The sequence below is a fragment of the Canis lupus genome, chromosome 29 (genome assembly GCF_011100685.1).
Source record: "Canis lupus familiaris isolate Mischka breed German Shepherd chromosome 29, alternate assembly UU_Cfam_GSD_1.0, whole genome shotgun sequence".
Lineage (NCBI taxonomy): Eukaryota > Metazoa > Chordata > Mammalia > Carnivora > Canidae > Canis > Canis lupus.
In genome coordinates, this window is record NC_049250.1 from 7,587,774 (window position 1) to 7,615,649 (window position 27,876).

Below are 27,876 nucleotides of genomic sequence, written 5' to 3' on the forward strand. Positions count from 1 at the left end.
ATCCTTAAAGCAGCAACAGACAAGAAATCTCTAACTTTTATGGGGAGAAATATTAGGTTAACAGCACACCTCTCCACAGAGACCTGGCAGGCCAGAAATGGCTGGCAAGATATATTCAGGGTCCTAAATGAGAAGAACATGCAGCCAAGAATACTTTATCTGGCAAGGCTCTCATTCAGAATAGAAGAAGATATAAAGAGCTTCCAAGATAGGCAGAAACTGAAAGAATATGCGACCACCAATCCAGCTCTGCAAGAAATTCTAAGCGGGACTCTGTAATAGAAAGAGGAAGTCCAAGGGAACAATCCACAAAAACAGGGACTGAATAGGTATCATGATGACACTAAATTCATATCTTTCAATAGTACCTCTGAACGTGAATGGGCTTAATGACCCCATCAAAAGGCTCAGGGTTTCAGACAGGATAAAAAAGCAAGACCCATCTATTTGCTGTCTACAAGAGACTCATTTTAGACATAAGGACACCTACAGCCTGAAAATAAAAGGTTAGAGAACTATTTACCATTCAAATGGTCCTCAAAAGAAAGCAGGGGTACCATCCTTATATCAGATAAACTAAAGTTTATCCCGAAGACTGTAGTGAGAGATGAAAAGGGACACTATATCATACTTAAAGGATCTATCCAACAAGAAGACCTAACAATCATCAATATTTATGCCCCGAATGTGGGAGCTGCCAAGTATATCAATGAATTAATAACCAAAGTTAAGACATATTTAGATAATAATACGCTTATACTTGGTGACTTGAATGTAGCGCTTTCTACAATCAACAGGTTTTCTAAGCACAACATCTCCAAAGAAAAAGAGTTTTAAATGATACACTGGACCAGATGTATTTCACAGATATTTACAGAACTTTATATCCAAACGCAACTTCTCAAGTGCACATGGAACTCTCTCCAGAATAGACCACATACTGGGTCACAAATCAGGTCTTAACCGATACCAAAAGATTGGGATCGTTCCCTGCATATTCTCAGACCATAATGTTTTGAAATTGGAACTAAATCACAAGAAGAAGTTTGGAAGGACCTCAAACACGTGGAGGTTAAGGACCATCCTGCTAAAAGATGAAAGGGTCAACCAGGAAATTAGAGAATTAAGAAGATTCATGGAAACTAATGAGAATGAAGATACAACCATTCAAAATCTTTGGTATACAGCAAAAGCAGTCCTGAAGGGGAAATACATCGCAATACAAGCATCCATTCAAAAACTGGAAAGAACTCAAATACAAAAGCTAACCTTGCACCTAAAGGAGCTGGAGAAAAAAACAGCAAATAGATCCTACACCCAGCAGAAGAAGAGACTTAATAAAGATGCAAGCATAACTCAATGAAATAGAGACCAGAAGAACTGTGAAACAGATCAACAAAACTAGGAGTTGGTTCTTTGAAAGAATTAATAAGATAGATCAGCCATTAGCCAGCCTTATTAAAAAAAATAGAGAAAAGACTCAAATTAATAAAATCATGAGTAAGAAAGGAGAGATCACCACCAATACCAAAGAAATAAGATCTTAAAAACTTATTATGAGCAGCTTTACGTCAATAAATTAGGCAATCTAGAAGAAATGGATGCATTTCTGGAAAACCACAAACTACCAAAACTGGAACTGGAAGAAATAGAAAACCTGGGCAGGCCAATAACCAGGGAGGAAATTGAAGCAGTCCTCAAAAACCTCCCAAGACACAGAAGTCCAGGGCCAGATGTCTTCCCAGGGGAATTCTATCAAACGTTTAAAGAAGAAACCATACCTAATCTATTAAAGCTGTTTGGAAAGATTGAAAGAGATGGAGTACTTCCAAACTCATTCTATGAGGCCAGCATCACCTTAATTCCAAAACCAGACAAAGACCCCAACGAAAAGGAGAATTATAGACCAATATCCCTGATGAACATGGATGCAAATATTCTCAACAAGATAGTAGCCAGTAGGATCCAACAGTACATTAAGAAGATTATTCAGCATGACCAAGTGGGATTTATCCCCGGGATGCAAGGTTGGTTCAACACTCATAAAGCAATCAATGTGATTGATCATATCAGTAAGAGAAAAAACAAGAACCATATGATCCTCTCAATAGATGCAGAGAAAGCATTTGACAAAATACAGCATCCATTCCTAATCAAAACTCTTCAGAGTGTAGGGATAGAGGGAACATTCCTCAGCATCTTAAAAACCATCTACCAAAAGCCCACAGCAAATATCATTCTCAATGGGAAAACACTGGGAGCCTTTGATCAGGAACAAGACAGGGAAGTCCACTTTCACCACTGCTATTCAACATAGTACTAGAAGTCCTAGCCTCAGCAATCAGGCAACAAAAAGAAATAAAAGGCATTCAAATTGGCAAAGAAGAAGTCAAACCCTCCCTCTTTGCTGATGACATGATACTGTACATAGAAAACCCAAAAGACTCTACCCCAAGATTGCTAGAACTCATAGAGCAATTTGGCAGTGTGGCAGGATACAAAATCAATGCCCAGAAGTCAGTGGCATTTCTATACACTAACAATGAGACTGAAGAAAGAGAAATTCAGGAGTCAATCCCATTTACAATTGCACCCAAAAGCATAAGATACCTAGGAATAAACCTAACCAAAGAGGTAAAGGATCTATACCCTAAAAACTATAGAACACTTCTGAAAGAAATTGAGGAAGACACAAAGAGATGGAAAAATATTCCATGCTCAAGTATTGGAAGAATTAATACTGTGAAAATGTCTATGCTACCCAGGACAATTTACACATTTAATGCAATCCCTATCAAAATACCATGGACTTTCTTCAGAGAGTTGGAACAAATCATCTTAAGATTTGTGTAGAATCAGAAAAGACCCGAATAGCCAGGGAAATATTGAAAAAGAAAACGATAGCTGGGGGCATCACAGTGCCAGATTTCAGGTTGTACTACATAGCTGTGGTCATCAAGACAGTGTGGCACTGGCACAAAAAACAGACATATAGATCAATGGAACAGAATAGAGAATCCAGAAGTGGACCTTCAACTTTATGGTCAACTAATATTCGACAAAGGAGGAAACACTATCCACTGGAAAAAAGACAGTCTCTTCAATAAATGGTGCTGGGAAAATTGGACATCCACATGCAGAAGAATGAAACTGGACCATTCTCTTACACCATACACAAAGATAAACTCAAAATGGATGAAAGATCTAAATGTGAGACAAGAATCCATCCAAATCCTAGAAAAGAACACAGGCAACACCCTTTTTGAGCTTGGCTACAGTAACTTCTTGCAAGATACATTCATGAAGGCAAGAGAAATAAAAGCAAAAATGAATTATTGGGACTTCATCAAGATGAGAAGCTTTTGCACAGCAAAAGAAACAGTCAACAAAACTCAAAGACAACCTACAGAATGGGAGAAGATATTTGCAAATGACATATCAGATAAAGGGCTAGTTTCCAAGATCTACAAAGAACTTCTTAAACTCAACAGCAAAGAAACAAACAATCCAATCATGAACTACGCAAAAGACATGAACAGAAATCTCACAGAGGAAGACATAGACATGGCCAACAAGCACATGAGAAAATGCTCCACATCACTTGCCATCAGGGAAATACAAATCAAAACCACAATGAGATACCACCTTATACCAGTGAGAATGGGGAAAATTAACAACGTAGGAAACAACAAATGTTGGCGAGGATGGGGAGAAAGGGGAACCCTCTTGCACTGTTGGTGGGAATGTGAACTGGTGCAGCCACTCTGGAAAACTGTGTGGAGGTTCCTCAAAGAGTTAACAATAGATCTGGCCTACAACCGAGCAATTGCACTGCTGGGGATTTACCCCAAAGATACAGATGCAATGAAACGCCGGGACACCTGCACCCCAATGTTTCTAGCAGCAATGTCCACAATAGCCAAACTGTGGAAGGAGCCTCGGTGTCCAACGAAAGATGAATGGATAAAGAAGATGTGGTCTACATATACAATGGAATATTACTCAGCCATTAGAAACAACAAATACCCATCATTTGCTTCGATGTGGATGGAACTGGAGGGTATTATGCTGAGTGAAAGAAGTCAATCAGAGAAGGACAAACATTATATGGTCTCATTCATTTGGAGAATATAAAAAATAGTGAAAGGGAATAAAGGGGAAAGGAGAGAAAATGAATGGGAAATATCGGAGAGGGAGACAGAACATGAGAGACTCCTAACTCTGGGAAACAAACAAGGGATGGTGGAAAGGGAGGTGGGCGGGGGGAGGGGGTGACTGGGTGATGGGCACTGGGGGGGGCACTTGATGGGATGAGCACTGGGTGTTATGCTATATGTTGGCAAATTGAACTCCAATAAAAAATAATTTTAAGTAAAAATTAAAAAAAAACAAAAAGTGACTACATCTAGAAAGACTTTAGGAAATTCTGCATTTTTCAGACAGAGTAAATACTAAAAAAAACAGGAGATGAGAAATGGTCACCTTGAGAACGAACATGCATGCAGGAAGTCAGAACTACTGGAAGAGTCTTGCAAAGAAACCATATGTGGTTATTCAATAGTGTCAAAATAACGCAACGCCTACTGCATACAGTAGGATCTCCATTGAATAAAAGAATCAAAAGCCAAGAATCACCCAAACTATTTAATTGAATCATCACTGTCTTTAAGATCCTCCTCATTTCTAGTTCCAATTCTCTTACCATCTCTATATATGACCAAGCCTGACAAGGACCTTGTTTCACCTTGACCCTTCACATAATAGGAACCCTCTCTGCATTTTTATCTCACAGACAAATAAGAGACAAAACCTCTGGCCCTCCTCCTGAAAATCAGAATCTATATGTATTCACAGCTATCCTTGCACAGTCTCAAAAAGACATCCCTACATCTTTTTTGCAGGGCTTAAACTTCCACCTGTGTTTTATAAGAATCCGTTACTTTTTATTTCACTTATAGGCCATCACTTCATCTCCTCTCCCCTGTCTTTCACATCTTCTCTGGGGTCATTTTCATTCTGTCTACCATCACTCCAAAATTGCTCAAGACAAAACCAAAACCTCAATCTTTGTACCATCTTCTCTCTCTCTCTCTTCCTCCTCTTCTTGTCTTCTCCTTTTTCCTTATCCACTCAAAAGCAAAAAATAAAAATAAAAAAATAAATTAATGCATCAATTCCTTCAAAGTCAAGATACATCATGGATTTGGTTTTGTTTTTTATTGAGTGAATAAATGAACATTACCAGAGACAAAGAAATTCATTAAATTTTTGCAACCTCATTTTCCTCATCTACAGGATGTGGTGGTGGTGAAGGCTGTACAGAAATCAGCCAGCTCAATCAGCCAGCTTAGTAATAAATAAGATATTAATGCTACTGAATTAACTCTCAAAAATATAAATAAGTTGCCAATTTCCAAGTTCAAAGGCCTCTTTACTCTTCTTACCACTTGATTTTCCTGACTGCAAGTAGGGGTGTGACCCCCCACTGAGTCTCTTTCAATCCCTCTGTATTCTCCCTCTCCTGCAACTTAGTTGGATCTCCTCCCCTTCTCATACTGAAATGTGGTGATTCTCAAAACTCCTTTCAGCCCTCTTCTCATCTTCCTTAAGACTCTCTACTAGGCCACTTGTAAAGTTTAACTACTCTTGTACACAGACGAGTATTAGAAATGTCTCATCTCGGTCGGATCAGACATATAAGCTTCTATTAAAAAAATAAACAAAAAGCATCTATTCCTCCAGTTTTTAGAACTATTTACTCATTAGACATGCCATCCCAAATATGTTCCCATTTTCTTTTTTATATAATCCAAGAATCAGTTTCCCAGAATAAATTTTCACACAGAGCAGAGATGTAGGGTTGAGTTATTTCACTGCTGATTTTGGTCTGTTTTTTATTGCCTTCAGGAGAAACATGTCAGGAATTGCATAAGATTGTTAGTATTACTGACCTTGGCTTACCTGTTGGTTTCATACCCGGTATAAACTCATTTTTTTCCACTTCTGTTGAGACTTATGCAAACTACCAACAGCAAGACTGTCCAGTATTATTTGGTGAATCTTTCCAGTAGGTGAAATGGAAATGTTGTTCTGCCCCTACTTCTTCTCATTAACTTGCATCTTAATGACCTGATATTCATTTTGGGTGAATTGAGTACATCCCCTTTCTTTCTCCCTAACTCATATATTGGGAAGAAACATTCTATGTCCTGATAAAATTATCTTACTGGCATGAACTAGGTCAAGCCTTTATAGAAAACTTACCCTCTAGCTAATCAGTCTTTGACTGAGTAGATTGAGATTTCTACATCCAGATCATCAATGTTGTAAATATTCTTCTAAATTTAAGCAATGTTTAAATATATCTAGCAAGCAATATATTCAATTATCTAAGATACAATTTGTTTAATTGAAGGGTTCATTAAGAAATCACATAAAACAAAATTATGGTTCTTTGGGTATAGCACCAACTTTAATGTATTTAAAGCTACATTATGAGACCCAGACATTCAGGACTTCCATCAACAATTCTTCCCATGGCATTGGGAATCCAAAACAATTTTCCGAGGAAAATCTTAACCTTTTATGCCAGACTTCCTTCCTCTGACCTCTGGGGAAGAGAGAGTGGCATTATATTCAGGCACAATTTTTTTTAAAAAATTTTATTTATTTATGATAGTCACAGAGAGAGAGAGAGAGAGGCAGAGACATAGGCAGAGAGAGAAGCAGGCTCCATGCACCGGGAGCCCGATGTGGGATTTGATCCCAGGTCTCCAGGATCGCGCCCTGGGCCAAAGGCAGGCGCTAAACCACTGCACCACCCAGGGATCCCTCAGGCACAATTTTTTAAATTCATAACAAGATATCAGATTAGCTCAAGTGCAATTGCTGTTTATGTATGGCTCTCCTTTAAAAATGTTGATAATACCAGTGTTCCAAATTTTTATTATTGTATGTAAACTTATAGCTTCTATCACACAATAATTATCTAATGTTATATTGAATAGAACATTAAGATTTGCCTGAATGGCATGCAGTCCATACCTTTCTCTGTAGCAGAGGTTGTGGTCAGGCAAGTAACGTGAGTGAGATCTATAACAAAATAGAGAGCACATTTTTCAACTAAAGACAGAGTTACCCAATGGCTGCCATATAGGAAGGTAAGCCCCACGGTACAAGGTCTTCTAACAAAACAAAACAAAACATATAATATAATACAATATAATATAGATTTTTAATTTGAAAATCCCTAATAGTTTATCTTTTAAATAATTCAAATAATTCCATTTTCCAAATTCTATGTATTAAAAATGTCTACTGACCAGATATGGTCTGTAGGCAACATTTATGAAATTTCTAGATCTAAATTTTATTTTTTATTTTTGTTGAAACCATATAGCTTATAAACCTGGATTCCATCATCTTCTCCATAAGCAATTACTTTAAACAAACTGTCTTTTGGTGTTATGCCACTAGCCTATTTTATATGGCTTTACAAAAATATAAGATCACTTATTAAATTTGTTCTATGGATATCATTAAGAATATTGTTCTCTATAGTCACATGATACCTTCTTTTATGAGAACCCACAGAAGAATTGTCTTTCAGATGTCAGTACCAAGGAGAGTTATAACCCAAAAAACACTTCCATCTTAATAATACTGTGAATTAAATGTTTCCCATTATGCAGTGGATCATAAGAAACTCAGAAAGGCCTACCTCTAGCAAAAAGAAAGGTATGTTGTGTGTGTGTGTGTGTGTGTATGTGTGTGCATGTGTTTGTGCTTGTGTGTATATACTTCAAGGTTGGGTTTTTTCAAAACTTACATTTCTGTTCTCTCCTGACAAATCCACTCTGAAAATTTCCCATTTTAAGTTTTTTTTTTAATTTTATGTTGTATCAGTATCTTTGAAAACTGCCTCAGATTGATTAATTTTCAAATTTGAAAGCATAAAAATAAGCAAATAAATAAAAAAACTAAATAGATTATTAGTGTTAATCTTTAGCCTTGAACTGTCATCCCTGAGTCCACACAGATCACTTTGTTGACCAGATTTCATTCCTCAATTTTTCTATAAGTGCCTGAAATTCAATATGTAAAGAACTAAAGTCATTGTCATTTAGTTTCTCTTCATTCATAGCACCACAATAAATGGCACATCAAACTAAAAACCTCTCTTGTCTTCAACTATTTGCACCCTCCTCCCCAATATTCGGTCACCTAGTCCTGCTGATTATAGTATGAAATGCCTCAAGTCTAACCCAGCTCTTCTACTTCACATTTTTATCATTTCTCACCTTAAACTATTAAGCTGACTCTCATTTCTCAGTTGAACTACTAAATTGACTTTTATTTAAGTTCCCCAGGCTAACTATCCCTCTTCCGATCCTTCAATCTCTGAGTATTTTTAAAATATCTTTCAGAGAACTTTCAAAAACACATCTAACTGATATGTCTGGGCCTCATTGACCTATGATTATGAAATGAGAAAATAAATAGGTAAAGGTTGTTTAAATCACTTTCTTTTCTTTTAAACTTAAATGGCCATACACTTTATTTTGTTGTTGTTGTTACTGTTTTAATGTATCAAGTTTTTATTTAAATTCTAGTTAGTTTGTTTAGATCACTTTCCATCTTCTTATAGGATCAGACCAAATCATGTCAGTCATAAAGCTCTCCAGAAACCCCACATCTTACATAGCAGTGTACAAATTGACACAGAGAAGTAAGGCATGGGCAAGGGCAGGGTACATTCATGGCAACCCCAGTGGAACAAAATCAAAACTGAGTCAGAGGGACACATGCTGGCATCACCAGATTGAGAGCAGAGGCCAAGGCCACAGTTGGTGGAGTGGACTGGGATCATACTGAATTAGGGAGTAGATTTGAATGGAGGGATGTCCTGACAGGCCAGAGGAGGAACACATGTGCCATACAGGAACCCCATCAGGACTGGTGAATTAGAGGAAGGGATGGGATCGTCCACCACCCGCTGGACTGAGTGGGCAGAGAAAGTGGGCGGGGCAAACAAATGGGCCATGTTGGAGGCCATTACCTGACTCCTTCCCAAGAAATTTATCCAGAACTGCTCCCTTGGCAGCTTCCCTCTGAGATACCCATTCCATTTTTAAAGAACTGAGACTTTAAGGTGCAGATATTACTCTTCATCGATTAAGGGCTTTTGAAATTTCTCTAAGCAAATAATGTTACTTCTTTGGGAAGCCAGAGGAAAGCATACTGCTTCCCAACCCTTCCTAGGATCAAGCCAAAAGAATTGTTTGACCAGACATTCAACTATGACTTATCTTTTTATTTTCAATTAAACTTAGAGCTATAAACAGTGATTTGGAGTCTCTGGTATGTAAGCAGCCACTAAGTTGAGCCACTCTTATCCAACACAATAGTGCTGGAATGACCCGAATGAAGAGCTGTCAAAAATCTCCTCTGTCCCAACCTTACCAGAACCTATAAGAATATTATGAGAAACATCATCAATCCACAGAATCCCCATTCTGGAAGTCCATCTTCCCTGCAGCATAGAAACATAAAAATATGTTATTCCCCCCATAACCCTCTTTTTCTATATACTAGGTGGCAAACGGGCAATGATGGATTTCAATGAATAGCACTCCAATAAAGAATGTCCCTCCCCTGCAGGGAGCCTGATGCGGATACTCAATCCCAGGACCATACAATCACACCCTGAGCTGAAGGTAGACTTTCAACCATTGAGCCACCCAGGCGTCCCTGTTTTCCTTTATTTGATCTAATAGAAATCCAGCTGCCTTCCTTGACTTTTCCTTCTTCCTCAGGGCATCTAGCATCCAGTCAATTACCAAAGTGAGTATACCTCCTAAATATCTCTAAACTCTGCCCAGTTCTATCATCTATCCTAGATTGTTACTTTTCCAGGTACTGGGAATCGTTGGCTTTTTTATTGTTACAGTCCAATCCATTTCACATAGAAACAAGAAGGATCTTTTCAAAATGTCAAAATGATCAACTTTTTGCCATTAAATTTCAGTGGTTCAGGCTCAATGCTTGAGTGTCTGCCTTTGGCTCAGGTCATGATCCCAGGCCCAGGGATCGAGTCTCACACTGGGCTCCTCGCAGGGAGCCTGCTTCTCCCTCTGCCTATGTCTCTGCCTCTCTCTGTGTGTCTCTCATGAATAAATAGACAAAATCTTAAAAAAAAAAAAAAAAAACTTCAGTGGTTGGTTCATCAGTGTCCTTAAAATACCTTCAAGCTCCTATGACTTAAAAGGCCCTGCATGGTCTAGATGGGATTAATTCTTTCAGGTTCATCTCTCATGACACTCTCTCCTCATTGCATCCTAGCCATAAAGAAATTAATATAAAGAAATCTTTAATGGTCCTAGCCATTAAAGAAATTCAGGTTCTCAAACAGTTCTTTGCCTTGAACTCTTCCTGCCCTATGAACCTTTCCTGCTCCTGACCGTCTTTAATCTCAGCTTCCCTGTACACTTCTTCTAGGAGCCCCTGTACCTCATACTGCATCCAGTTCCTCTGTCCTCAGAACATTGTCTATTTTCTCATTATTTCCCCAAAAAGCATATAAGCACAACAACATCAGAGTCTGTATGTGTCTTACTGACCATTGCATGCCCAGTGCCTCACAGAGGGCTAGACACATAGAACACAAAGAAATCTCAGTGCCAAATTGTTGATTCATGTTTTTACTTTGATCCTGTTTTGGGGATGCTAATGTGATCATGACAGCCCAACCAGATTGACCAGCATTTAGGTTTGAGCTAATAAGGAACAGAAAGTTTCCATGGACTTGGGTGCTTTCCCTACCCTAAAGTTCAGAAAGCTTGGAACTGCAGAGTGCTGTCAGATATGGTTATCCTGTATGAATATTTGTGTCCTCATCAGCTTAGGCTGCTATAACAAAGTAACTGGGTGGGTTTCAACAATAGACACTTATTTCTTACAGTTCTGGGAGCTGGAAAATCCAAGATCAAGGGGCTGACAGATTCCTTTCCTGGTGAGGAGCTACATGGTCCTTCTTGAGTCAGAGAGAGACAGAGAGACAGAGAGAGAAAGAGAAAGTGAGGTCTGATGTCTTCTTGAAGGGTACTAATCCCATCTTGAGGACCCCACTTTTTTTATCTCATTTAACCCTACCTACTTCCCAAAAGCCCCACCTCCAAATACCATCACACTGGGGACTAGGGCTTCAACATTAATTTTGAGAGTGACACAATTCAGTTCCAGCAATTTGTAACAGCCCTCCATTTTCAGGTCTGAAATTTTATTCTAAATTTTCACTGAATCTAATTAGATACATAACATTTTTACAGATTTCTTTGAATTAATACTTCCTTGGGAGCTCTGTAATGATGGGCAGTTGCTAAAAAACGAAAGTCTTGTTAATTTCTAAGATAATGAATTCAATTGTTAAACATGTCTTCAACCAGAAAATAAATTTAAGGCAATTAGAAAGTTAGGAAGTCTTTGCCAAAAGCAGCAATTGATTAAAAGAAGGGGGGTGGTGGTAAAATAATGTCCTGGAAATGTCCTAACGTGTAAAGCTTCAGAGCAGCTGATCCCAGAATGTTTCAAATGAGATTCACATAAATGTTTTTTCCCCATAGAATATGTGCTTCAGTATCAAGTCAATTTAATGCAGCCATATTTGGCAAATATCAGCTCCTTTATTTATAAATTGACTCTCATGATAATTTTAAACAGAATCAGATATTCAATGATATTTTGGAAAATACATTCAAGCGGGCTTATAGAGGATGAATGCAGATTCTTGCCATTCTCCAAGCAAAGCAACACTGGAAGAAGTATCAGTGAGATTGGAAGAGCAGGTGCAGGAAACTGGAAACCCAGCGGGTTTGCCATGGACATCATGCATACCACTGATTTTCGGTGAGAAAATATACAGAGAGGAGTTTTGGAAAGAAACCTTCACATGACTTCCATCAAAATAAAGTACCTGTCAGCTTTCTACCTCTCTTACCAAATTTCCTCACTTCAAGTTTGGCTTGCTGCTACATAAACTAACCTAGAGTTCTGTGCTTCCTAGTACCTTTTACCCCTGAGGCTCTTCAGGCACCACACCACTTGGTAGGATGAAGGGTGGTCTAGGCAAGTTGAAGGGAGGAGTGGGGCAGGAGAGGAGGACAGCACAAGAAAGTCACAAAATAATAATCAATGTCTGATTCAACCTTGTCTCTCTCCCTTCCTCCTTCATCCTTAAATGCCCACTGCCAACTCTGTTTCATTGATATGTATTAGAGGCTGAGTTGGGTCCCTCAAAATTTTATATATATGTGTACATATATAGATATAAAATTCTTGGTTTCAGAGGTAGAATTTAGTGATTCATCAGTTGCATACAACTCCTAGTGCTCACTACATCAAGTGCCCTCCTTAATGCCCATCAACCAATTACCCCATCTCCTGACTCCCCTCTTCTTCCCTCCCCTCTAGCAACCCTCAGTTTGTTTCTTATAGTTATAAGTCTCTAATGTTTTGCCTCACTCTGTTTTCATTTTATATTATTTTTCCTTCCCTTCCCTTATGTTCATCTGTTTTGTTTTTTAAATTCCACATATGAGTGAAATCATGTGGTATTTGTCCTTCTTTGACTGACTTGTTTCACTTATCATAATCACTTTAGCTCCATCCTCATCATTGCAAATGGCAAGATTGCATTATTTTTGATGGCCAAGTAATATTCCATTATATACATATATATATATATATATATATATATATATATATATATATATATATACACACCACATCTTCTTTATCAATTCATCAGTCAATGAACATCTGGGCTCTTTCCATATTTTGGCTATTGTGGATATTGCTGCTATAAACATTGGGGTGCATGTGCCCCCTTTGAATCACTATCTTTGTATCCTCTGGATAAATGCCTAGTAGTACAATTGCTGGGTCATCAGGTAGTTCTATTTTTAACTTTTTGAAGAACCCCCACACCATCTTCCAGAGTGGCTGCACTAGTTTGCATTCCCACCAACAGTGTAAGAGAGTTCTTCTTTTTCTGCAATATCTGTTGTTTCCTCACTTGCCAATTCTAACTATTTTGACTGGTGTGAGGTGGTATCTCATTGTGGTTTTGATTCGTGTTTCTCTGGTGCCAAGTGATGTTGAACATTTTTTCATGTGTGTGTTAGCCATTTGCATGTTTTCTTTGGAGAAATATCTGCTCGTGTCTTCTTTCCATTTCTTGACTGGATTTTTTGGTTTTTTTGGGGTAGAGTTTGATATTGAAGCCCTAACCCCTAATACTTCAAATTTAGACTATATTTGAAGATAATCACCTTTAAAGAGGTGATTAGGTTAAAATGAGGTCTTTAGGATGGACCTTAATCCATTAGAAGAAAAAGAAATTTGGACACAAAAAGAGACACCAGGGATCCATGCATGCATAGGAAAGACTGTGTTAGGACACAGTGAGAAGATGACCATGTGCAAGCTACAAAGAGAGTCCTCAGAAGAAACCAACTCTGCTGACACCTTGATCTTGGACTTCTAGCCTCCAAAACTGTGAGAGAATTCATTTTTGTTGCTTAAGCCAAACCCAATAGTGTTTTGTTATGGAAGCCATAGCAAACTAGCACAATATCCTTAATCTAATCTTATCATGATACTTAATATTTTATTCTATTTCTCTCTATTAAACAACTTTCAGGCAATTTGTTTTCAACCAATTCTCATGGACCCACTCCATTATAAACAGAGGTGACAACACACACAAAGCCCCTGAAGTAGAAGAGCCAGTAGATTCAGGAAACTATATATAGCTCAGTCAGAGGCAGCCCTGTGATAAGGTGAACCAGGGCAAAGCCAGAGCCCTTAAACATGTAAGAGTCTCTAAAGACTCCACAGAGTTAACAACATTCAGTTATCGGCTATGATGTTCCTGCCACATTCACACAAGTATGGCTTATGTCAATTACATATATATATGTTTTCAGCTATCATTTCAAAAGAGATTATGATCTGAGGCATTTCAAAATTGAGTATCCTTATATCTTTACTTTAGAACAAATGCACATTGAAAATGTACATACTTCAATATAAGAGCAATTACCACACATGCACTCTTATGAATGCACATCTCTGATTTGTAATTAGATTGACTGATTCAAGAACAAATCTCAGTAATGAGAAGGCTGGGATGCCCTAATTATGAATGAGATACACAGAGTGGACTACCTAAACTATGAAAAGAGTTAATAAGTCTTTTGAATTATGTGTAGGTAGCGAGTAAAATAAAAGATAAAGCTTGCTGAGGGTCTTTGTCACATGATTGAATCAAGTGGAAAGGGGGTTCAAATATTTTAAATAGATTATATTCATTAGACATATTAAGTTTAAATGTCTTCTTAAAATTTAATGGGTAGCCACTTAGGAGAAGAAATGGACAACAAAATTCAAAGTAAAAAAAAATTAACAAAAAATATAACAAATGGGGGATCCCTGGGTGGCGCAGCGGTTTGGCGCCTGCCTTTGGCCCAGGGCGCGATCCTGGAGACCCGGGATCGAATCCCACATCGGGCTCCCGGTGCATGGAGCCTGCTTCTCCCTCTGCCTGTGTCTCTGCCTCTCTCTCTCTCTCTCTCTCTCTCTCTCTCTCTGTGACTATCATAAAAAATTAAAAATATATATATAACAAATGGGATACCTGGGTGGCTCAGCAGTTGAGCAACTGCCTTCAGCTTAGGGCGTGATTCCAGGGTCTAGGGGTCGAGTCCCACATGGGGTTCCCTGAAGGGAGCCTGCTTCTCCCTCTGCCTATGTCTCTGCCTCTCTGTGTGTCTCTAATGAATAAATAAGTAAAATATTTTAAAAAAAAAGTTCTAAAACAAATATAACCAATGAAGAACACAAAACAAAATGTCAAGAATAGAATCAACCATACAATTTATCACAAAAAAATTACTAAGTTTAATTTACCCACTAAAACAAAAGGAGAACAATACAACAAACAAGTGATGTGGAATTTGCAGGACACAGAACAATAAAAAACATTGACAGATTATACTAGACCAATGATAAAAAAAAAAAAAAGCAGAAGTGAAAGTATTAGTATCAGATAAAATAATGTATTATATGGGACAAAGAAATATTTTACACTGATAGAAATGTTCAATTTAACTAATATGTACATGAAAACAAAATTTCAAAATAAGTAGTTAGAAATATTACCAAAAAATATAAAATCCACAGTAGCTCTGCCTCCATAAATCATCTGATTTATGTGAATTAAAATAAGGAAGGATATTAGGTATGTGAATAACACAACAAAATTTTATCCTGCAAATTGAAGGGTACCAGAATATGCCACCCCAAAATATGCCTCTTAGCATATGGATTATTTTGAGCTAAGAGCCACCATCTGCAAGGTGATGATATTAGGATTTAGGGCCTTTAGGAGGCGATTAGGTCATAAAGATGGATTAGTACCCTTATAAAAGAGGCCTGAGAAAGATCCCTTGCCCCCTCACCATTATGAGGCCACAACAAAAAGATGGCTGCCTATGAATAAGGAAAAGAGTTCTTACCAGACACGAAATATGCTAATGCCATGATCTCAGACTTCTTAGTCCTAAAATGTGATAAATAAATGTTTATTGTTTATAGACCACTCACTTTATGGTATTTTTAATACAGCAGCCCAAACAGACTAACATAATATACATATTTTGGTTATATGAAAATAACACATTCTCTGCCAAATCTTCAAATAAAATTGACACACTAGAATGAGGTACTATATTTATTCCATGGTTTAATATGTTCCCCCACCCCCACCCCTGTGGTATGCTGGAGGTAGCAGCTTCTGCAGCTACCTATTTTGATTACTAAATCTCTAGGAATGTGATAAACCCGTTGTTAAACCATGGTATTTTGGAATTGACCCTAGTGAGAGCATTGATGCCACAGTAATGGGCATAACACTACAATCAGACCACTTTTTCCCAGATTGTAAGACATTTACAAGAAGCAAAGGCCTGCTCCAGCACCCTTCATATGCTCCCACAGCTGTAGTTCCGACAAATAGCAGATGAATAATCATCTGTCAAAATTCTCTCTGTTTTTCTCCACTCCAAAAAATCTCTGCATTTATTCATCCACCCATTCCTGGGATTCTACTTTAATCTTTACCTCTTTCTTGCCCTTTCTCCCCTACATATAGGCATATTTAAGCCTCTTTCAGTAAAATAAAATAAAATAAAATAAAATAAAATAAAATAAAATAAAATAATAAAAAAAAATCTTTCAACATGTCAAGTCTATCAAAAAAAAGAATGGGAAAACAGATTAAATATACCCTACCAGATCTTAAAAACAAAACAAACAAGAACACCAATGAATATTTGGAGGCCTCATTGATGTCTTAACACATATTACTGAGTCACCCCCCAAAAAATAAATCATCCTTTCTAAGCTCTGATGAGGGAATATAAGATTTCAAAATAAATAAAAAGAATATTTTGCTATTTTAAATGGCCAGAAGCAAATCAGTAGAGAAAGAATAATATTCTGTAATTTATAAGGCACAGGCCCCAAATGTTTCATAAATGCATTACAGTTTTTAAATTACAATAGTTTTCTTCCCCCAACTTGAAATATTTTACATGGTTTCCATTAACATATAGAAAATATAAAATGAATAGAAATAGACCTCTTTCTTTTCCACTGATATACTCATTCTTAATCAGAGGTAACTTATGGTAATAATTTCTCATGAATTCTACGTATTTTCTGTGCTTATATAAGCATATTTACAAACATCTTTTATTTACACAAATAGAATTGTGCTATATATTCTGTTCTGCAACTTGTGTTTTAACCCAATAACATATTTTACTGACATCTTCCCAATGTCAATATATAGTTGAAATTTAGTATTCTTTTTAAAAGCTGAACAGTATATTCCATTATGTAAATATATCATAATTTATTTTGTTCATTGTTATGATGGATAAATGAATTGTTTCCAGTTTTTTGTGGCTAAAAACAATACTGCAATATTTATTCTAAAATATTTGCACTTGTGTAAGCATTTCCTAGAAATTTAAAATTTAAATGTGAGAAGACAGTCCGGAGATCAGAAGTCTTCTGAAAATGGATCAGTTTGTAATCTTATGATGAGGATAATAGAATACCTTTAGCCAGATATTCTCACCAATCCTGGGTATTATTTTTTCATCCTTGTCAGTACAGAAAACATAAGTTTTTTTTTTTAAACCAAGCTAAATGATGGCCTCTGAAACGGTATTTTGAATATTCACTGTGTGTTGGAAACAAGGAAAAGATGTCCTCTCTCACCACTCCTTTTCAGAAACACATCGGAAGTCCTAGCTAATGCAATAAGACAAGAAAAACAAATAAAAGGTATTCTGATTGAGAAGTGTCTTCACTTGGACTGCTATATTGGAATACCACAGACTGGGTATTCTGGCTTTTAAAATACTAAAATTTATTTCTCATCATTCTGGAGGCTGGAATTCCAAGATCAGCATCCTGGAGGATCAGGTTCTGGTGAGAACTGTCTTTCCAGTTGTAGACTGCTGTCTTTCTGTGTTCTCATAGGGCTAAAAGAGAGCTCTGTAGCTCTTTGGGGTTTCTTTTATAAGGACAGTGATCTCATTCATGAGGACTCCACCTGCATGACTTAATTACCTCTCCAAAGTTTCACATTCTCTGAAAGAATGATCAAAACAACCTCCTGGAATGAATGAGTAATTATAGCAAGGAGTCAGGATACAAGGTTAATAAACAAAAATCAATCATCTTCCTATATACCACCAATGAACAAGGGAAATTTGAAACGAAAAACACAATTACCACTTACATTAGCACTCAAAAAAAGACTGTTTGTAGCACCATGCCATGAGATGAGCCTTGCCATTAATGTTTTATTCTTTATAAATTGATCTAGTTACTGTCACAGGGAAGTTTCAAGAATACCTTTCAAGTTAAACTGAAGTCAAAGGTATATCTTTTTTCTTTACAATAAAAAATCATTAAGAGACTGACCTTAGTATCTGTCAGCCAAAATCCATTTGTCTTTTCTCTCACCTCAAAGTATTACATACTTTTGTGTGTATGTGTACAAAGGACTGGCAAAAATAACAAGCCATTATATGTGTTTACAAGGGAAAGCAAGAAACATGCTGTCTTAGACACAGAAAAGGAAAACTGCCTCTGACTCCCTCTGCAGTTGGGACACGCCTTTAAAATAATTTCCTAGGAAACTGACTTATGCTCTTTCAGCTACACCTACATTTGGTGCAAGGGAACCAACACAGAACAATTTTCCCAGCCACAAGTCACCATGACAACTGCACAATCACACTACTCAGTCCCTCAAAGCTCCTCCTCTTTTTCTCCAGACACCTCCTAGAATATGTCAATAATTTAATAATAGCCAGACTAAGCTCTAAGTCCACAATCCAAAGCCTATTTCTTTTAATCTTCACCTTTAAGAAAGAAAAAAAGAAAGAGTGAAAAAAGAGAAAGAGAGAAAGAAAGGGGGAAGGAAGTACAGGCACTCCACCTGTCTTTGGTGCCTCTGCTGTGGATTTATGAGACATTTTAAGTAGTTTTCATTAAACCTACCAGTTTACAGAATTTTCTCCTCCAAGTAAGCTTCAGCTCCAAGACTTGTTCTTGGTCAAAACAATGTTGAATGAACAAATGAAATAAAAGATGGAAGGATGAACAGTAATCTGTACATCTGAGAGCTCTCCCAAACATAATTTTAGAGGAACTCTAAATGTAAGAATGTTTAAAGTTTTTAAGAAAGAGTTTGACTTGCAGAAGTTCCCTCTGGCTGGGTTGCAGAAAATGTCAGCATTTTGTTAGGTCATAGTAGGTGGCCACCCTGCTGTAAACTTTGTACTTTCAAAAAACTAATCATATAAATTAATTCAGAGTTAAAAGAGCCCTAGGAAAGAGTCATACTAACTAAATGTAGGAAAATCAAATTAGAGTAGAAAACAGTAAATTATCTCGCAGTGACTTCCTGTAACTTAGTTGGTTCTACCCCTCCTCCAGTGCTCTCTCCTGCTGACAGGGAGATGACCTCAGGACTGGAGGTGTGCAATTGCCACTTCACTCGGCAAGACCGGTCCAAGGGGACACAGGGGACCAAAGCTGCAGCAATCAGACTGTGTCCCAACATCATGCACACTGGAGCTTCCTTCCTCCCTCGGTCCTGGCTGTTGAGCGGTGAGTCTGTAAGTTCCCGGCAGCTGTGCTCTAAGAAGAAACTGGGAGTTCATTAAGAAGCAGGAAAGTGAGCTGGAGAGAATGCCGTCAATGTTGTCTCCACCTGAAGTGAATTTCAACATTACCACAGCTCCTTCCTGGGATATTGAGTCCAGGACCCGTTATGATGCAAAATAGAATTATGGGGCCTCTTGTTCAAAAGCAGGAAACACGTGTCATTACAGGTACGAAAACAGAACCCGTGTGCTTTTCTTCCGCGTCTCATTCTGTATCCGTCGCGCTGGTTTTTATTTGACAGTTAATGTCTCACACTCGGGGGACGGGGATCCCTGACTATCCGGGCTCCTGAGCCGAACCTCGGGCCCGGGACCACACCCCCGTCCCCAGTAAAGGAACGCAGACCTGCCAGCCCCGCGGTAACCCCAGGACCCTCAAAGGGCAACTTCCGCGCTAGGACGCGCGGGGCACCGGACGCTCTGCGGGCTGTCGGGCTGTCGGGTTGTCGGGTTGTCGGTTTGTCGGGCTGTCGGGCTATCCGCGCGCCTCCACCCCCGCCCCCCGCGCGCCTCCACCCCCCCCCGCCCTGCCCCGCCGCACCCCTCCCCTCCCCTCCCCTCCTCTTCTTCCCTCTTACCCCCCACTCCCCTCCCCTCCCCGCCCTTCCCACCCCCCCAACCCCGCCCCGCCCTCCACCCCGTCCCGCCCCACCCCGCCCCTCCTCTCCCCTCCCGCCGCCCCGCCCCGCCCCTCCTCTCCCCTCCCCCCCGCCCCGCCACACGGTCCCGCCGCTGCGGAGGTGGCCTGGCTTGGAGTAAGGCGTTGGGTAAAAAACGGTACACCTAACGAAATTTGGATTTTCGCTCGTTCTGCGCTATATCCCATGCAATATTTGAGACATAGCTGCGCTTAAAAATGATTCATTGTTACCTGAAATTCAGGCATAACTGGGTATCGCGTTTTGTTTTCTGTCTTTTGTTTATTTTCGCTAACCTTGGCAATGCCAGACCCGGGCACCAGGGACTGGAGGAGTGGGCGGTGGAGCACGTCCTGGGGAGGCGGGGTCCTGTGAGGCAGAGCTCCACACCTCTGGCCCAAGCTCCGTTGCAGCACCAGATTTCACTCACAAACACAAATCCAAAGGTAAAATTATTAATATCAGTGGCAACCACCGAGCGTTACACCCGGAGGTCGGGGCCGTCCCGACTGCGACCCCGCGCAAGGGCCTGGGTCACACGCACACACGAAGCCCCCGGAATGAGCCCATCTGGACTCTTTCTAAGTTAGTCTGAGTTGATTTCTGCCACTTGCTCACAAGGGAGTCTGATTAATATACCAAGCTTCATATTTGGAAACCAAAAAGCCAAAATTATGCATTTACAATGACAATGGAACTGGTAAGAGATATAATTTCATGATGAATTTTGATTCTCCGCTCTAGGGAAAATATTTCTTCCTAAGTCACCTGCAGCAGTACCGTACTCAAGAATTATTGAAAAAGTCCTCCACGTCCTTATTTCTTTTCCGATCTCCATCCAGAATATCACCCTCCTGTCTCAACAATAATAAATGTAATCATTAATTAGACCAAGTTTATTAAATTATATCCATATTACCTCCTGGAGAATTTTTTCATATGATTTAAAACGCTTTCTTCCTAGTCTCATCAGCAACAAATTACCTCTGACGGTGATTTTCCTATTTTCACTTCACCAGCAAATCCTGAGGGTACACCCTACTTGTGGTTTACATTACTCTTATGCAAACTATAGATTCTGCTAAAATTTCTTCTATGAGGAATTTTCAACTGGAAAGCCTGCCTCCCCTGTAGTTCATTCCTTCCAGGAAAACTGAGAATCAAAAAGGAAAATACTGGGCTGAGATCGTTTGTCAACTCAAACATATACTGTTAAGTGGCAAATTCTGCAATAAGCCAAGGGACTTTTTTCCCGGTTCACTATCCAAGGGAATGGCATTATTGACTATTTAATAATTGCCCTTTCATTGCTTATCTCCATTCTTAAGATGTATTTCCAGACAGCTGAAATCAATATATCTCCTTTAGATTTATAAGGGAGCTCAGTATTGCTGACCCTGGGCCTTGCTGGTCGCATAGTAATAATGATAGAAGAGAGAGACAGGCAAGTGAAGAGGAGGGAAGAACTTTCCAGACTTTTGATTTAATTCTCTGGGGCCTGCTGATGGATATCAAAGTAATAAGAAAATAATGCCATGAGTTCATAAAATTAATAATCCATCTCCACCAAATTCGATAGCTCTATTTTTAAGATTAACAGAATTTGTGAGTAACAGGAAAACAACAGATGTTCTCATTTGGAAGTTCATTAGTGTATCAAATATAACAACTTTTAAAAATTTTACTTGCAAAATGATGATGAAACCATCAATCATAGAAAGATACTAAAATGGCCATGGCTGTGACACCAAAACAGTCGGATGACTTATTAATTTGGAGAAAAAAATATTGTATTCTTTTTAATGTTATTTCTGGAACATTCTTCAGATTTTTATCTGGGAATGCTCACATCATCCACTTCATCATCTTTTGCAAACATTCACTGGTGTGTATTAACGTTGTGTTCCCCTTCCCACCTGGCTAGACCGCTTCATCAATTGACTAACATTTTCCCTAGTTTTTCAGCTGCATTCCACTTAGGAATGGTTAAAAAGGAGCAGAGCAAATTCAGTTTTCTTTAAAAGGAGAGAAAATCCATGTCTTAATCAGCTCTGGCTGGTATAACAAAATACCACAGACTGGACGGTCTGAAAGACAGGCATTTATTTCTCAAAGGCGGGTAAGTCCAAGTTGGAGGCACTGACTCTTACTAGGTTCCTAGGGAGAGCCCTCTGCTGCTGATTTGCAAGTTACCTTCCTGTAACTTAACCTGAGAGAGAGAGGGGTCTTCCTCTTCCTATAAGGACACTAATTCCATCCTGAAGCTCCACCCTCAACACCTCAACTAAACCTAATTACCTCCCAAAGGCCCCACCTCCTAAACCATCACATTGGGGGTTAAGGTGTTGACATGAATTTTGAGCAGACCAAAGCATTCCGTCCCTAATGGCCATAACAACCTGCTGGAACTTGATGGTAAATAAAATGTTCAGGCATAAAATCATAGTGCAGGGGAAATAAAAAGTTTTTAAAGAAATGATTTAAAAATTGATCAACCTGTTCATTAAGATAAATACATTATATTAGAAAATACTAAGAATTATCCAGAATCGGGAAGGTTACCTAATAGAAAACCAATGGCATGTGTAAGAAACAAAGATAGAAGCTCCAGACACTTTACAAATCTTTTCTTCCAAAAATGTTTCTAAAATATTTTTGATTGGATATTCTTCTTCCATTTTGAGTTCCAGTGATTTTGTAACATAATCCCCTATAGTTTAGTGATGGTTTCATTAGAAACCACTCCAATTTGAAGAAAATAAGATCAAAAAGAAGTCCATGGAAATGCAAGTCTAAATGTGAGGGAAAAACTAAACTAAATAATAGGGAGAGTTCTTAAAACTATATGAGCCGCAATATAGTGGAATAAGTGCAAGATACAGGGTTTCCCTGATGATACAGCCTTTGAGGCACCTGGGCAAAGCACTTATATAAAAACGATTTCTCCAAAATTATTCAGTGAATTTCAGCCATCATTCTAATGCATGTCTACTTTGCCATTTGGACCTTGAACACCCTATGCATTATCCAAACCATTAGCTTCAAAAGATGATTGAGCATAAAATCTTCCCATTTCATTCTTCAATAAAAACTGAAATAAAATCTAAAAATTATCATCATGTTGTTTTCCATACCAAAATAACAGTCTTTTCCTTCATACGAGTGGTATTTGGGTCTCTTTCCAATTTTATCTGTATTTTACAACCACTTACAAGAAAGGCAAAGAGGACTTACATAAATGAGTACTTAATCACCCCAGGTCACTACAGATAAGCTTTTAAGATACATTATTCTCATTTCATGTTTCATTTTTTTTTTGCACTTAATAAATAGGGAACCCTATTCTTGGCGTGGGGCCTTCACTAAGATTCTAAAAATGAGCGATTTAAAATTTTTTTTCTTCCCTAAGGTTAAAACTGTTTTAATCGAGTATACCAAAATGCTTCACACTCAGTCCCCAGTTTAATACCACAGTATGTCTTCTCAAGACTGTATCTGTCATTTTAAGAATCCTTAATACCAATCAATGTATGAAAAACTGAGAGGGAAGAGAAGAAAGGGGAATGGGGGAAGAAGGTAGTTCTATGTCATTAATTCCATCTTCATTAAAACCCTAAAGGGAAGGTATGATTACAATCATTTGCAACTGGTGAAACAAAGACCCATAGAAGTTTAGCAAGTTGGCCAAGACCAGGCAAATAAGCAGCAGAACTCAATGTCACATCCAGGGTTGTCTTATACTAAAACCTATCTTCAGTCTTCTCCACCTTGCTTCCTTCCAAGCACAAGTCATTCACTGGTTAAAAGTTTGGAGAGTTAATTGTATTGACTAATCCATGTGACACTGATTTGTACGGGAGGTGAGGAGGAGGGACGTAATTCTTGACAAAGAGGGAGTTGGGAGTCCAAGGGGGAACCAAATGAGCATCCAAGAAGTGCTTGAGCAGGATGGCTCTTGATAGGGGAAATTGGAAAGGTACTATGGGACTTGGTCTGCCCTAGGAATTGATCCTCCTATAACCTGATCTGAGCTCCCTCAATTAATGCTAAAGACTTATTGCCCCAAGCTTCTTTTTAAGCTCTCCATCCTAGGAGTGTCCAATCCAGGACTACTAAGTCCAAAGAAAACTTGATTACAAGGCAGCCTGGTGGGACATGTTTGTGTCACATAATAGTCTATGTGGTCACATTCTACTGGGGCAAGAGTACCTCTTTCTGTAATGTTCTAAGCACTATACCTTCTGGTAGTTATAGGGCATTGAACCATACCTATATGGTTTCTACCTCAGGCACTCAGTCTAATAGAACATAGAGACAATAGGCACCAAATGCTAAAAAATGCATGGTAGTGAAATTTAACCTGTAGTGACCTGGTGTAAGTGGATGATCTAGGTCAGTCTGTGCTGCATGTTTGCAGAGTGACCCCCACCCAAAGAATCCCACCTCTCAGTGTTTATGGACTTATGTGATACACTCTTTTCACTTGATTCTTGGCCCACCCATATGACTACTTTGAGCAATGGGATGCCAGTATGGTGCAAGCAGAGACAGTGATGCACACTGGAGCCTGTGTTCTTGGGACTCTTTCCCAGATTCTTAGAACTCTGGGGAAGAGAGAAGAACTCAACCATGACTAGTTGTAAATTTCCTACCAACTCCAGCCAAGTGGGGACCAAGTCAAATTTATGTGACTTAGAAAAACTAAAAAATATTAATTTCTTTCATCCCAGCATTGTGAAAAACAATTTATACTTGTCATACTTAACAATCCACTTCCACTTACAAAAAATGTCTAATTCCACAAACTAAGTTGGATGAATCTATGATGTTTTTTTGTAACGAAAATAGTCTGAATAAAACACACTTTCTTGTGAAAATGTTGAACTGCCCCCGCTAATCCTGTGATGACATCAACAATTTTACCAAGAGTTTTATATGACTTCAGGAGGAAAGCCTCTAATTAGCACCCATTCTCCAAAAGCAACTGGAACATTCCTATCGAAGATAGAGGAAGCCTAATGGAAGGAAGGGATATAGACAAGGATATATATGTATACATAGGTTTTGAGGTATTTTTTACACTTACCAACATGTCTCACTTCCAGTGCTTTTCTGGTCCTTGAAGAAAAACTAAACTTATTGTATTTATATGTTTCCATTTTCCTAGGCTTTGGTCTGTGAGCTTACTTCAGGGAAAAGTGACAAGGAATGTCACTATAATTATATATGTGGATATATACATGGTACAACAGCACAACAGACTTTCAAATCAGTATACATAATTCCTATAGCTACCATAACAAGTTACCTCAAACCTGGTGCCTTCAAACAATACAAATTTAATCTCCTACAGTTCTTGAGGTCAGGACCCTGAAATGAGTCTCACAAGGCTAAAGTCAAGGTGTGGGCAGTGCTGGTTCATTCTGGAGGCTCCAGAGAAGAATCTATACCTTGTCTCTTCCTGCTTCTGGAGGCTGTCTGTACTCCTCGGCTCATGACTTTATTGCATCAGCCCAACCTCTGGTCCCATCATCATATTTCCTACTACCCACTTTGGTCTCCTGTCTTCCTCTTATAAAGACCATTCTGATTACATTGGGTCCATTTGGATAACCCCAGATAATCTCTCTATCTCAAAATCCTTAACTTAATTACATCTGCAAAGTCTTTGTTGCCATATTAAGTAAGATATTCATAGGTTCCAGGCATTAGAATGTGGCCTGAAACATTCAGTATACCAGTGCTTCCAAGAGTCTTTCCCTATCCAGTAAACCATTGATACATGGTACCCAGGTTCCATGACCAAAGGAAAATAAAGTCAACCCAAGGATTTCTCATCATTGACCAATGATCTGTCTGTGATGTATTTAAGTAATGAAAATTTTATGCAAATATATTGTACTTTGATCCCCTAGCTCAGCTATTCAAACAATTTCAAAAACTTTCTTCTTAAATCAAAATGAGGGTACCTCGCTGGCTCAGAGCATGTGACTCTTGATCTCAGGGTTGTGAATTCAAGCCCTATGTTGGGTGTAGAGATTAGTTTAGTTAAAATTAAAATCTTTTTTAAGAGATGAAGAGGTGAGAGGTATAAAATGCAGATATCCATAAAATCTAGAATTAGAAGGGACCTCAAAGATCACCTGAGTTACACAGATAGGACAAGAAGCACCTGGTCAACAATGACTCACAATGATGAAGACATTTCAAAGCCCCGAGTCCCTTGATTAGGTGAACTCTACCTGAGGTAACCCGGCAGCTGTCATGCTAGATACTTTTGCAGTTTCCAGAAAGAGAATAGTCAAAAGAGGTTAGGCCTAAATAGGATTTTGTCCTGGTTTTACCGCAGTGATTTTTGTCATCCACGACATCTCCAAATAGGTGAAAACATTCCCCTAAATACTTTTCATTATTATGGGCAGCAATTTCATTTCCATTATGATGAATATTTGCTCAACTACCTTGTCTTGTTAGGAAAAAAATATGACTGCTGAGAATTCAGGGAAACAAACATTTATTTAGGGTTTCTTTGCTACAAGTCTCCACGCCTAGACAGGTTCAATGGGGAATATGAAGATGAATGAGAACCCTCCAGAGGCTAAGTCTTGCAGAAAAGACAAGCCTGGCACACAAGTAAATCTAAGGCAAGGTGTGTACTGGGATCTGTAGTAGAATTACAGATGCTCACAAAGGCAACAGAAAGACTGGGGAGGGAGGAATTAATGATGAGCAGGGGATCCAAGATGTGCCATTGGAAGTGCTGTGTTTGTGCAAGGCCTTAGAGGTAAGAAATATCTTTAAGAGATGAGTACAATTTTAACAGCTGGGAAAGGTACAGCTTTGGAGGGTTCACTAAGATTTTAAACTGCAAAAAATACAGTTTACTTTTAATGACATTAACATTCTTATCACCCAATATAGTTCTTATTTAAAGACCAGAATAATAGCTTCCCTTAAAAAAAAATTCTGCTTGCTTAATTGCTAATAATGTACTTGGTAATAGTCTTTGGTTGATTTAAAATAGTGGTTTTCTTTCCTTTTTTCCCCCTTAGAACCTTTGTTTAAATAAAGGTCTATGCAGATGCCAAAAACCTCCGTATGAAACAGCAGAGCCCCTTCCTCAGCTCTTTCCTCACCCTCTCCTCACTGTAGCTTCCTAAGAAGCTTCTCCCAGCACAGTTTGAAAACCATGAATATAAATAAAAACTTACTGCACAGCTAGATGATCAGTTACAAACATTAACATTGCCTTAGATGTAGATAGAAACATCCCCCAGAGCTCACACCCTAATGTGTTTCTAAAAACAGCATGTGTCACAGAAGGTGGCACACGGATGGTGTCACTTGTCTCAGCAAAAAAGGAGCTCTTCCTTGACTGTGCATCTTGCATTATGAGGAGTACTTACATTGCTGAACTGAATTTTGAAAAAATTAGGGTCACAGCATCCTCTCCCAGCACCCAAACTGATCCGCTAGGGTTGGCCTGCATTCACCTATGGAGTCGGCACTTCCCTTTGAGACTCCAATCAGGACGAAGGACCTAGTTAGTTCTGATGGTATATTTAATGAAAGTTCCAGTGAACTGGGAAAGGACATGTAGCCAATGGCCGCCATTAAAAGAAAGTGTGTTTTAAGTAACTCCCAAAGAGTGCACAATAGAATTTCAAGAAGCTTAAGCATGTTTCTTGCCTACAAAAATACTCACCTTGGAAAAAGAAATACCAAGGCTGCCTACTCCGGTGTTTAGGCAAGTGAGGAGAGACCTGAGAAAAGGTGAATCAGTCCCTTTCAGCTCCCCAAAGCTCCACAAGAGCCCTCTGTACCATTGTCAAAAACAGTGGAGCTCTAAGTAACAGTTCATCCCTTCTCTTCCTCCTCTAAAAATATTTCATTTTGCACTGGCTGAGAATTGACAGTGCACATACTTAGTC

At 38.7% G+C, this 27,876-nt stretch overlaps 2 long non-coding RNA genes across 2 annotated transcripts in view; one reads left to right on the forward strand and one right to left on the reverse strand.

Annotated features, from left to right (window-relative positions):
• Positions 1 to 6,967: 6,967 nt before the first annotated feature.
• Positions 6,968 to 19,634, reverse strand: LOC119866699. The gene is made up of 3 exons (XR_005380964.1): positions 18,640 to 19,634; positions 15,576 to 15,619; positions 6,968 to 7,092 (listed from the first exon to the last, which is right to left on the reverse strand). It is a non-coding gene; the product is annotated as an uncharacterized LOC119866699 (long non-coding RNA).
• LOC102156572 overlaps positions 19,065 to 27,876 on the forward strand; it is a 35,969-nt gene continuing 27,157 nt past the window's right edge. The window contains exon 1 of the long non-coding RNA XR_005380962.1: positions 19,065 to 19,475. This is a non-coding gene — a long non-coding RNA (uncharacterized LOC102156572). The remainder of the gene's footprint in view (positions 19,476 to 27,876) is intronic.